The sequence below is a fragment of the Gossypium arboreum genome, chromosome 13, assembly GCF_025698485.1.
Source record: "Gossypium arboreum isolate Shixiya-1 chromosome 13, ASM2569848v2, whole genome shotgun sequence".
Taxonomy (NCBI): Eukaryota; Viridiplantae; Streptophyta; class Magnoliopsida; order Malvales; family Malvaceae; genus Gossypium; species Gossypium arboreum.
The window spans coordinates 77,656,536-77,670,302 of NC_069082.1; the positions used below are offsets into that span (position 1 = coordinate 77,656,536).

General features: G+C 35.1%; 1 non-coding gene across 1 annotated transcript; it reads right to left on the reverse strand.

The window, feature by feature from the left end:
* Nucleotides 1–12,624: 12,624 nt before the first annotated feature.
* On the reverse strand, nucleotides 12,625–12,731 carry LOC128287058 (small nucleolar RNA R71). Its single transcript, XR_008277758.1, has one exon. It is a non-coding gene; the product is annotated as a small nucleolar RNA R71 (small nucleolar RNA).
* Between the last annotated feature and the right edge of the window lie 1,036 nt (nucleotides 12,732–13,767).

Sequence of the window (13,767 nt, forward strand, 5' to 3'; positions counted from 1 at the left end):
GAAACCTTGTAAACCCTAGCCATGGCTTCCCCCATGCTAATTTCGGCCTCCATGAAAAAGATAAGTCAATTTTGGCTTTATTTTCCCTTTTTATTTCTTTTAATTACCCAACGACCAAAATGCCCTTCCTTACTAAACTTTCAAAAATTCCATCCATGTTCAATTTTTGTGCATCACTTAGAAATTGGTCAAATTTCTATTTAAGACCTCCTAATTAATATTTCAAAGCAATTTCATACTAGAAACGTCTAGAATGCAAGTTTTACAACTTATTCAATTTAGTCCCTAACTTCAAATTGAGCACTTTATGCATAGAATTTCTTCACAAAATTTTCACACAATCATGCAATCATATCATAGACCTCAAAATAATCCTAAAATAATTATTTCTATCTCAGATTTTGTGGTCCCGAAACCTCTGTTCCAACTATACCCAATTTTGGGCTATTACAACTCTCCCCACCCTTTAGAGATTTTCGTCCTCGAAGATCTTACCGAAGTGAAGTTTATCATCTTTCTTATAATTTCCAGAATTACTAACTAATTGTTTTCAAGACGATACTTTCAGAAACACTCTGTCATCAATTTGAATCCCAAGATAACTCAGTCAACTCTGATATTTCTCTAACTCTGTCCTTCACTTGTCAACCATTCTTAGTCTCTGGTCATATCTATAATTATTTTATCACTGAACACTTTGATTCCACACTTAGGAACTTAGTCAGCATGATTCTCATGAATTTCCGTTATATACACCTCATCGGTAAGGGGGTGAGGTCGTACAGTCTCTAACTCGATTCTAATGTATATCTATATGACACATATTTTTCATTATCCACATATATCATTATAATCATACTATCCACTTCAAACAATTTATTATTCATATCTGTCTTACATAAAATTTCCAATTATCTCATTTCAAACAAGTGCACTCACTCATACATTCTATGAATTTTGAATAACTTTAGTCATCACATTTACTAATTAATTTAGTCAAGAATGCAACAGCATATGTAGGCCAAACAAATATGAATAAATATATCACTATATAAACTTTCATCTGACATATTATCACATATACATATATCATGAATTCTTATTCATACATTCCCCAGTTTAACACATCATAGCTACACTTTATTCAAATACTTCAATATTACTATTAAATGGTCAAATGTAGCTCGGTTGGAGAATACTTCATTTTAAACAAAATGGTCTTCATTAGTGTCGGGAGACATCAAACTATCACATATTTGTGGCATGTATAACTAAACTCTCACACTTGCTATGTTAGTCCGAGAATCGACTAAACCTGCTCTGATACCACTAAATATAACATCCTTTACCCGTACCCGAGGCTGGGATAAGGTACGAGGCGTTACCAGACAAACATACAAACATTAAACTAAAATACGGGCCAAAAAATTTCATTCATATTTCAAAACGTTCATTCACTTACACATAGTCCCTTATTTGAGTCTATGAAGCCCAAAACATACTTTCGAAAGGGTTTGGGACTAAACCGAGAACTTACAAAAATCTTGGAAATATAATGCTTTAAGGATCCACACGCCCGTGTCCCAAAGTCGTGTTCCATACACGGCTGAGACATATGGTCGTGTCTCTGCCTGTGTGGAATATACCTAGGCTATTTTCCAAGCTTTGGTCAACCCTAATATCTTACACACTTATACAAAATCAAAAGCATATAGCATGGCATTCATTTAATGATTAAATATTCTCAATTAAACCACAAACATAGCATTTGTATATCATCATACATGTGTCTCTCATACTCATTTTACCTTGTTTATTATAGTACCACTTATACATTTATACCAAGATTATCATCTTACCAAATATCTTCAGCTTAATCATCAAGCATTCATATTTAAAACTAGATCATATCTTTATAAAATACCACAAATCAAATGCGCAAATAACATGTTTGCCTAAAACATTTTAATTCAACTCTGTACCCTACAAGCATTACATTGAGACTAGTCATATATATATATACATGTCATGATACATATCATTCCCTTTCTGTTTTCTTATAAACACGTATCATTTATGTCATTATGTTAATGTTTCATATACCATAGTTTCCATGTATTCCACATATATTTATTTTCCTCCTCCTCCTCTCCATTCCACATCCTTAATGTATATAGCATTCTTGTAAGTACGATTTCACAATTTACTAATAAATGCTCACATCAAACTATCCACACGAGTCATAGTCACTTACTTATTTATAATTCAAGCTACAGAGCTCCAAATAAAGATCCGTAAATTTTCTCTGAAACTAGACTTAGATATATTTACACCATAAAATTTTCATATTTTTTTGTTTAGCCAATAAGTACAGTTTATTCATTAAAACTTCCCCTGTTTCATATTCTGACAGTTCTGACCTCTCTTCACTAAAAATTAATTATCTAACAATACAGAAATTTGATAATGTTCTTGTTGATTTATATTGAAAATAGACTCATTAGGGATTTTAAAAATATAATTTTAAGCCTCTAATTATTTTTATCCAAATTTTTATGATTTTCCAAATTCAAAACAGGGAATCACCTAATCATTCTGAACTAGTCTCACAAAAATATAAATATCTCAAAATATAGAACTCTTTTTCTTGATCTGTTTCTTTTATATGAAAATAGACTCATTAAGATTTAATTTGATATCTCATGCAGTCTCTAATTCAATTTCTAATATTTTTGGTGATTTTTCAAAATCACATCACTTCTACTGTCCGAAACAGTTTTATTGCTAATTCACTCTTTCACACTTTCTTTGTATTAAACTCATTTTAACATACATATCACAAATCATTTTCACCACATTTCATACATCACAAGTATAGGCCCATGATCACAAGGTCACATAAAATCATCCTCATATATAACTTACTTGTTTATAACCTTACCACATCCTGGTCACTTAATGAACACATCATTCACATAACCAAGTTCATGCACTTATTCATCACAAAACTCACAAAGCAATACATAGAGAGTCTCCCATTGAACACTTCGGATCAATCCTTGATACTTGGTTGTTTTAGCACATAGCTCCACCCATCATAGAGTTCGGCTCTCTTGTACACATGATGAACACTCAGTACCACCCATGTGACCTAGCCAATTTATCTCGTAGCTCTCTTGTCTACATGGTGTCCTTCACCTGGAACCACGCATGCGACCTAGCTACATATATCCCGTAGCTCTCTTGTCTACATGGTGTACACATAGTATCATCCATGCGACCTAGCTACATCATAATGTCTTGTATCTCTGTTGTACACACGATGTGCACTCAGCACCATACATGTGACCTAGCTACATACTATTTGTATCATCCAATCTTTTCGAAGGTTCAACCGGGATTTCTCTCTCTTTTCCAACAATTTCACCAATCAAGTAATTATCCACAAACATATTTCTAATATTATTATAAAATATCATAACACAAGTAATATTGATGTATTACTTACATATAAACTTACATCTCATTTAATATCAAGGCAATAACATTAAATTACACATTGCCTTATTAAAATCTTATGAACTTACAATTTCCCATAATATCCATAATCATAGAAATCACATTTATGTATGATAATTCAATGCACTTCATGTACCATAGACATATTTTTAAATCAATTCATAAACTTGGTACCATAATCATTTAATTTAACATAACTCAATTAATTCACTAAATTTAACTTTCAAATATAAATTCCAACATTATTGCTGTATTATTATCACACCAACTTACATACTTTCAACACCTCGGAAATTATAATAAATATATCAATTTTACATTGAAACATGCCTAAATTAATGCTTGTTATACATATGAACTTACCTCGATACTAAAACGATCATTTTACCAACTTTCCCAATTTTCAATTTTTCTCTCATTCTAGGTTCAAATCTCATTTTTCGGGATCTAAAACATCATATTTAACTTATTTAATTAATGTACTATTCAAAACAGTCCTTAACTCAAACTTTGGAAAAATTACAATTTTGCCCCTAAACTTTTGCATATTTACACTTTTATCCCTAGGCTGGGGAATTAAACTTCATCCCTTATTCTTATGCTTTATGACATGATGATCACTTCTCCCTTGTATGGCAACATCAAATTCTCAATCTAACATATACTTATGACTATTAGGTATTTTTACCGATTAAGCCCTTTTACTCGTTTTCACTCAAAACTGAGTAGCACAAGTTGTCTAACATAATTTAAAACCTCATATTCTATCATAAAACAGCAAAATAAACACATTTCACATATGGGTATTTTTCCAAATATGAACCCTAGCTTAAATTATTGCTAGAATAAGCTTAATCAAATTATCGGGATTCCAAAAACGTAAAGAACTTGAAAAACGGGGTTATAACAGGCTTACTATTGAGCTTGGAAACCTTGTAAACCATAGCCATGGCTTCCCCCATGCTAATTTCGGCCTCCATGAAAAAGATAAGTCAATTTTGGCTTTATTTTCCCTTTTTATTTCTTTCAATTACCCAATGACCAAAATGCCCTTCCTTACTAAACTTTCAAAAATTCCATCCATGTCCAATTTTTGTCCATCACTTAGAAATTGGTCAAATTTCTATTTAAGACCTCCTAATTATTGTTTCAAAGCAATTTCATACTAGAAACTTCTAGAATGCAAGTTTTGCAACTTATTCAATTTAGTCCCTAACTTTAAATTGAGCACTTTATGCATAGAATTTTTTCACAAAATTTTCACACAATCATGCAATCATATCATAGACCTCAAAATAATCATAAAATAATTATTTCTATCTCGGGTTTTGTGGTCCCGAAACCTCTGTTCCAACTAGACCCAATTTTGGGCTATTACATAGAGTTTAGTGTTGAGCTAGTGTCGGGAACAACTCCGATATCAATACCTCTGTACAGAATGGCATCGACTGAATTGAAGGAGTTGAAAGCTCATTTGCAAGAATTGACTGATAGAGGTTTTGCACGACCAAGTTATTCTCGCTGGGGTGCACAGGTTTTGTTTGTGAAAATGAAAGACAGAAATATGAGAATGTGCATTGACTATCAACAGCTTAATAAAGTGACTATTAAGAATAAATATCCTCTGCCCAGAATAGATGATTTGTTTGATCAGCTGAATCAGCTGAAAGGGGCTACGATATTTTTGGAGATAGATTTGAGATCAGTTTACTATCAGTTGCGAGTTAAAGACTCTGATGTGCCGAAAACTGCTTTTCGAATGAAGTATGGACATTATGAGTTTTTAGTTATGCCTTTCAGACTAACGAATGAACTTGCTATTTTTATGGATCTAATGAATCAGATCTTTAGACAATATTTGGACAGATTTGTTATTGTGTTTATAGATGACATCTTGATTTATTCCTATGATGAATCTCAGCATGCTGAACATCTGAGAGTAGTGTTACAGACTTTTTGAGATAAGCAACTATTTGCAAAATTCAGTAAATGTGAATTCTGGTTACACGAGGTCGGTTTTCTGGGGCATATTGTGTCAACATCGAGTATTCGAGTAGATTTGAGTAAAATTTCAATAATATGGATTGGAAGCCTCCGACAAATGTATCTGAAATCTAAAGTTTCCTGGGACTTACCGGTTATTACAGACAATTTGTAAAAGGTTTCTCAATGATTGCAACTCTGTTGACAAGGTTGCTTTAGAAAGATGTAAAGTTTGAATGGTCAGAGAAATGTCAAAAAGGTTTTGATCAGTTGAAAGCTCTTTTGACTGAAGCTCCAGTGTTAGTACAGCTAGAATCGGGTAAAGAATTTGTGATTTATAGTGATGCATCATTGAATGGTTTGGGTTGTGTTTTGATGCAGGAAGGCAAAGTCATAGCTTATGCTTCAAGACAATCAAAGCTGCATGAAAAGAATTACTCGAAACATGATTTGGAATTAGCAGCTATCATGTTTGCATTAAAAATTTGGCGCTACTATCTATACAGTGAGAAATGTCATGTTTATTTAGATCATAAGAGTTTGAAATATCTGATGACTTAAAAATATTTGAATTTGAGACTGTGGAGATGGCTAGAATTCCTAAAAGATTACGAGCTAGTGATTGATTATCATCTGAGAAAAGAAAATGTTGTTGTTGATGAATTGTAACACCCCAAACCGGGCCCATACGGTATGGCTGAATCTGGCGCGTCATATTGAAGTGTTTTAGCGAAAACCTTGTTTTCATTGGAAACACTTCCTTAAAATGAAAAACCTTAATTACTTTGTAAAATCTCTTTTCAGTTGCGGAAGTTTTGTTTAAAACATATGATTTTATGGAAACTCATCATTTAAAAATTGAGTTACGGAAACGTAGTATTTAAAAAACAGTTATGGTTTAGGAAACCACGTTCTACTTCTAATAAATATAAAGCAAAAAAAAATGATAATAATCCTAATTTGAAATATTAGCTAGAGGAAAGACCTTGTTACAACCCAAATCAAATAGAAATAATTTAAAGTCAATATATTAAAAATTACATAAAGACTAAGTCTAAACTTTTTATGCTAGTTGGCCACCTCCGAGTCCCTCCATCTGTCGAACCGCCTACTGAGGATCACATGATAAGTTTAGAAGGAGGGGGTGAGTTTCAAAAACTTAATGTGTACAACCCTCAATGAGCATAAAGCAATCGTTAGTCATTTTGGGACAGAGCCCAATTCAATACCGGTGGTCTCTGGGCCTTAGCCCAAATTAGCCTCGGTTGGGCCAAAGCCCACATCACAATAATATCACAACAATATTCATACATGCAATGCAATGCAGTGCAACCCCATCCCAATAATCCATCCGCTACACACCAGCTCTATCCCTCAACACATCATGTGGGGATATAAATATCGACCCATCCAACCGATACACATCCATGGTAACCCGGTTGCAGAAATACCTTCAATTACACATTGGGCTTAAAAGCCGTTGGTGGATCCACAATTGTCAAGAAACCATGCGATTCTCATATACTTCCTCCGTTCCATAATACCCAACCGATATACAACCTAAGCAAAATATCATATGTATGCAGCAGATATGCATGTCACATCCATAAAACTTACATTCAACACCTAGGGGTATTTTGGTCATTTTTGCCCTTAGGGGCATTTCAATAATTTTTCCTTTTATTACGGTTTTCACTTACCTTGGGCCGTTAAAAAATCCCGTGAGCTAAGATGAATGAATACTATGCACCAGGTAGGATTCCAGAGAAGAGGAGGTGAGTCATTAAGATCGCTTAAGTACCAAGCTCTCCTCAGATCCAATCCTAGACATGCATATACCCGTTGCCACACTTTAACCCTATGACTTTTCCATCATCGCAATATATTAATTAAGTTTTATGTAGTCATCATATACTAGACCCAAAACCCCTTACAATTCCCAGTCAAGTTCACATACCTGTCTATGGCCCACTAGGCCCAATCACATTTATATGGCCCATTAGGCCCAAATCACATTTATATGGCCCATCAGGCCCAATTCACATTTATAGTCATGCTCACATACGATTTTTCATCACATAGCATCAATTATCAATTTTTACCTATTATGGGCCCAACAGCCCATCAGGGCCATTAAGCCTATTCTGGCCCGATTGGCCAATTCACAGCCCAAGCCCATGGAATAGCTCATGGGGCCTCAAACAACCTATCGGTTTCTATCTCATGAGTGTTCGAACATTCGCAAGATTGTCGTAGTAAAACTTTCGGCTTTTGTCGATTTACTTGTGTGTGCAGTGTGTGTACACACCTTTGGCTTTATTTCAAGTTATCATAGGGTAGAAGATCACACCTTATCACCTGGAGTACTAAGTATTCATAATCTCCCAAACCTATATTCAACGTTATATTCCATTAGTCACATTCCATTAATTTAAAATAAATCCACATCTTACCGAAGAACCACCTATATTTGCCTTGACTAGATTGATTGACTGCGATTTGCCTATGTAACTCGAAATTTGACGTAGTCCCCCTTCTGCATCCAGGCAGAAAGTCCTTAACAGCTGACACATTATGTCGGTTAAACTTGGGAGCCTCTATCCCAACCTCTCTGCTAGAACCCCCTTTTTCCATCAGCGATTACACTCTTGAATGAGAGGGAAAAAGAGAAATAAATGGAGAAACCGTAGGTTAACGAAAGTTTTTGAAAGAATAAAGAAGAATCAGCTTTTAAGAGTGTAGAAACGAAAGAACATAGAAATATTTAACAAAAGCCGAAGAAGATCTAATTCACTTACCGATTGCGAGATTGCTTGCCAATAAGAAATCAAACCCCCAAAGTGTATGAATCAAATTTTAAATGAAAAAGAAACAGTCAGCTAAGTTGAAGAGGGAAGAGATTGATTCCATTAAAATAAGGAAGAAAAGATCAAGAATTTGGCTTAAAGAAAAGAGGAGGTGATATGTGACTGAAGCACACAAAAACAACAAATGCCCTTACTCGCCCATACGACACACATATTTATACTAAAAATAAATAAATAAATAAATAAATAATACATCTACACTCCTCAATTGACTTAAACTCATCAAGATAATTTCCCTTCAAATTCCCCAATTTTATCACCATCATATCTACCCTTAATCCTCATCCTAACCCCCTTGATTTTAGCCAAAAATTCCAATTTGAATTGCATTCAAATTGCTTCCACCATACAACACTTGAGTAGCAAAATTAAATTCTCCCTTTGCGCGCGCCTGCACTTGAACTCCAAACCGCAAGGTTACGCTACCTCCCCACACGCTGCTGGCCACTACACCGCATCCTTTCTTACACTACCATTCGGTCACAATTAATTATAAGGCTTATATGCCTAAGCCTCATTTTTCTTAAAGAATAAAAATTTAAACTTTTCCAGGCTTGGGACTCGAACCTGCTCCCTCTCATAACCATAACATGTTTCACGCAACTGCACGCAGGTGCTCTTATGCCATATTCCATCCCTAACTATTTTTTAAGGCCTATTAACTCGCAACCTAGTTATCCTAAAAATATTTGCTACCATTCAGATTCGAACCCCTAATCTCTTGGCTGCGCTATTCATCCCTTTCCACCAAGCCACAAGCTCTTTTCTGTCGTTTCCCCTCCCCAATTAATTATAAACTCTTTCTGCCGACATCCACGGTTTCTAAAAAAAAACCCACAGCTTTTGTTCATGCTGCGACTTGAACCCAGCACCTCTCCTTACTCCTAATGCCATCATGCCTCTGGGCCAAGTGCATCCTTGTGTCGAATTCCCACCTAACATATTTATAAAGCCTAAACACTAGCTTCCCTACTTATCTTATGTGCAATAAAAATTTTCGCCAAGGCCCAAGACTCGAACCCTGGACTTCCTGCTTGCTACCAATGCCTTTTGCCACTAGGCCAATCGTTTCCTTATGTCAGATTTTACCAGGCCTTATTAATAAGCATTCCACTTAATGCTTAGGGTCCTTTAGAAAAAAATGCAAAATTTTGCTAAAGCCCTGAATTGATCCGAGGACTTTTTCCACACTACCAACCCTTCCTAAATAATTTAACAATTAAACTAAGCACACAACTATAAAATATTTAAACACCTTTCTTTTATTCAAGCAGCCTTCTAACCAATCCCAAACTCAAGGCCCATTACTTCTAGGCCCAAAATCAGGGTGTTACATGCATTAAGTCGAAAATCTTTGTTTGTTTTATGTGCAATGAATGCTCAGTTGGCTCTACCTGATGACGGATCAATTGTAGCTGAGTTGAAAGTGAGACATTTGTTTTTACAGTAGATTTATAAAGATCAAAGAGTTGATAATGAAATTTACCTAAAAGAGCTCAGTGTGATTCAAACCCTAATTTAGAGTTCCAAGTTGATTCTGATGATTGTTTAAGATTCAAAGGCCGAATATGTGTTCTAAGAAATTCAGAGTTGATTCAGAAGATTTTGAATGAAGAGCATAATAGTAGTTTATCAGTTCTTCCGGGAAGTACAAAAATGTATAATAATTTGAAACAACTTTATTGGTGTTATGGTATGAAACGAGATATTTCAGAGTTCGTTTCTAAATGTTTGATTTGTCATCAAGTCAAAACTGAACATCAAATGTCGTCTAGTTTATTACATCCTATTATGATTCCTAAGTGGAAATGGGATAAAGTAACTATGGATTTTGTTTCGGGTTTACCCCTATCTTTGAGTAAAAAAGACACAATCTGGGTTGTCGTTGACAGGTTGACAAAATCGACTCATTTCATTCCTGTGCGTATGGATTTCGCGCTAGATAAGTTAGCTGAGTTATATATCTTTGAGGTTATGAGATTACACGGGGCACCTATTTCCATTGTTTTAGATAGAGATTCGAGATCCACATCACGATTTTGGAAGAAACTACAATATGCATTGGGTACGAAGCTACATTTCAGTATCGCTTTTCACCCAAAGACGGATGCTCAATCTGAACAGATTATTCAGATACTCGAGGATATGTTGAGATGTTGTATTCTTGAGTTTGAAGGTACGTGGGAGGGATACTTGCCATTGATGAATTTGCGTAAAATAATAGCTTTGATAAACCGTAAATTATACATATTTTTACCCCATGTTTAATGCATTTTATGGATGATTTCTCATTAGAATTGGTGAATCTGATGCTCCTAATGCTTTAATTTCATGTTTTATATTTAGGAGAGCATAGAAGAGCGAAAGGAATGAGAAACGGGCCAAAAAAGGAGAAAATGGGCCAAAGTACGAAATTAACATAGCCTGGACCTCCTCACACGAGCAGACCATACCGTCGTGTCAATTTGGCAGGCTCGAACACGGCTTGAAGTAATTGAACATGGGCGTGCGCCACGGGCGTGTCCCTACCGAGCCCAAGTTAAGTCCAATTCGGAAAAGGCTAATTTTGAGGGTTTTTAGGCATTCCAAAGCTTATAAATACACCCTAGAGAAGGAAGAAAAGGGCGACGGAGAAGGGGGAGTAAAGAATTAATCCAAGGAAGCCGATTGATCCATCTTAGAAGCCGGATTCATCACCAAGACTGAAGATCTCTCCTCAATTTCCCTTCAGGAGTTTTGGGTTTTCTTTATGTTTTGTATTCTTTATTCTTCTAAGATATTTTGTCATTTAGTTATGAACTAAAACCCCTAAATAACTAAGAGGAATAAAACCTAAGATGAATCTTGTTATTATTTTCTGAATCGTATCATAAATATTTAACTTGTTATTAATTATGTGTTCTTAATTCTTGTTTTGATATCCCAGGATACTGATTCAAGACATGCTCTTATTCAAAGGAGGAATAGACCTTGTTTAAAAGTGCATTTGTCATAATTAAGCAGAGTTGATTGGGCGCCTAGACATAGGGTGACAAGATTTTGCCGAATTAGGGTGAAACCTAATAAGGGGATCCATAGATCGAGTTAATGTAACCCTAGAGTGTTAATTAGAGAAAAGTCTTAGTTATTCAATCTAGGGATTAGACGTTATTAGTCTTGAATAAGGATAATAACATAACTTATGGATCTCTACGGAACAAGTTGAATGAATAAATCGTCCTATTCAGAGCCAGAATAACAAGTAAAGTCTAGGTGAATTTTTCCTTAGATATTGTCTTAAGTCAATCGATTTTTCCCAAAAGCAATTCCCCAATTCTTTTCTCTGTGCATTCCTAGTTTAGATAATTAGTTAGTTAAAATAAAAACCTCTTTATTCTTAGGCTAGATAATAAAAAGACAGTCATTACTAGTACTTTTAGTTCCTTTGGGTTCGAAAATCCGGTCTTGCTAAAACTATACCACTGTTCGATAGGTACACTTGCCTACATCGCTATAATAGTTAGTTCAAGAATGAGTAATTATAAATATTTAAAACCTATACCGCTGCCGGGGAACTAAGATATTAGGAACGCTCAATTTTTATTACTTTAGCCATTTATTTTTCTTGCAATTTAATTTAATTTTTTATTATTATTATTTATTAACTTACTTTTTCTTTCTCTTGGCAGGTTTTTATAGTTTTTTGACTAGAAGAAAACCGTCGGGACTATTACTTTTTGACGAAGAAATCGATGGTACAGTTCGTAGAAACCAAACAGAAATAAGGCGCAACTTAAGATACATGGAGAACGAGAAAAAAGACAATACTCAACCCCCAACCGAAGAGATGGCTGAAAACCAAGGCTATCAGCAACCTCTTGCAATTGCAGTTAATTAAAATCCTGCTCTACGTACTATGTATGATTATGCTAAACCTTCTTTAATAGGAACTAAATCAAGCATAATTAGACCTGCTGTAGCTGCAAATACTTTTGAATTAAAACCTAACACTATTCAAATGATACAACAATTTGTTCAGTTTGATGATTTGCAGGATAAGGATCCCAATGCTCATTTAGCGAACTTCTTAGAATTATGCGATACATTTAAAATTAATGGCATTTCTGATGATGCCATATGTCTTCGGTTGTTTCCATTTTCATTGAGGAACAAAGCTAAACAGTGGTTGAACTCGTTACCATGAGGGTCAATTACTATTTGGGAACAAATGATCGAAAAATTTTTACTAAAATATTTTTCGCCAGCTAAAATAACTAAATTATGTAATGATATCTCTTCTTTTGTGCAGATGGATTTAGAAACACTCTACGATGCATGGGAGAGATACAAGGACCTTCTAAGAAGGTCCCCTCACCATGGGTTACCACTTTGGCTCCAAGTACAAACATTTCACAATGATCTGAATCCTTCGACTGGGTAAATGGTTGACGCAGCTGCTGGCGAAATCATCAACAATAAAACACCGAAAGATGCCTATGAGTTTATAGAGGAGATGCCACTGAATAACTATCAGTGGCAAGTCATGAGGACAAAGCCAACGAAAATAGCAGACGTTTATAACTTCGATTCGGTCACCATGCTCTCTAATTAGGTAGAACTTTTAAATAAAAATATTGATGGTTTTCTTAATTCTTTACAGGTTCACCCAGTAATGCAGTGCAAAGCAAGTGGAGGTGGAACAAACCATTCGAAATACCAACCTTATGGCTACAGCATGGATAACGAGCAATTAAACTACATGGGTAATAATCCTCAACCTCAAGACAATCTATATAGTAACACTTATAATGCAGGTTGGAGGAACCACCCCAATTTCTCGTGGGGTGGTCAAAGAAATCAAATACCACAACATCCTCCGGGCTACCAACAACCACCCTACCAATAGGAAAAGAAGCCAAACCTTGAAGAGATGCTCTCAAATTTTATATTAGTGTCAGAAACCCATTTTCAGAACACCGAGACAGCACTTAAAAATCAACAAGTGTCGATCTAAGGGGTCGAAACTCAGATAGGCCAGCTTTCCAAACTAATCTCCAAACGACCACAAGGTAGTTTGCCAAGTAATACCGAACCTAACCCAAGGGAAAAACTCAATGCAATTAATATTCAAGATGACGAAGGAGTTGTTGAGCCTGAACTAAAACTGAGGCAAGAAATTATGGTAAGCAAATGTCAAGGTGGGGTAGATCAAAATACAAACAAACCAGTGACTGTCGAATATAAACCTCGTGTGCCATACCCGAACGCGACAAGGAAAGACCACTCAGATGAACAAATTGGTAAATTTCTTAAACTCTTAAAAAAATTACATATTAACTTACCGTTTATTGAAGATCTATCGCAGATGCCAAATGCAATGAAATTTTTAAAGGAGCTTTTAACAAATAAGTGGAAGTTG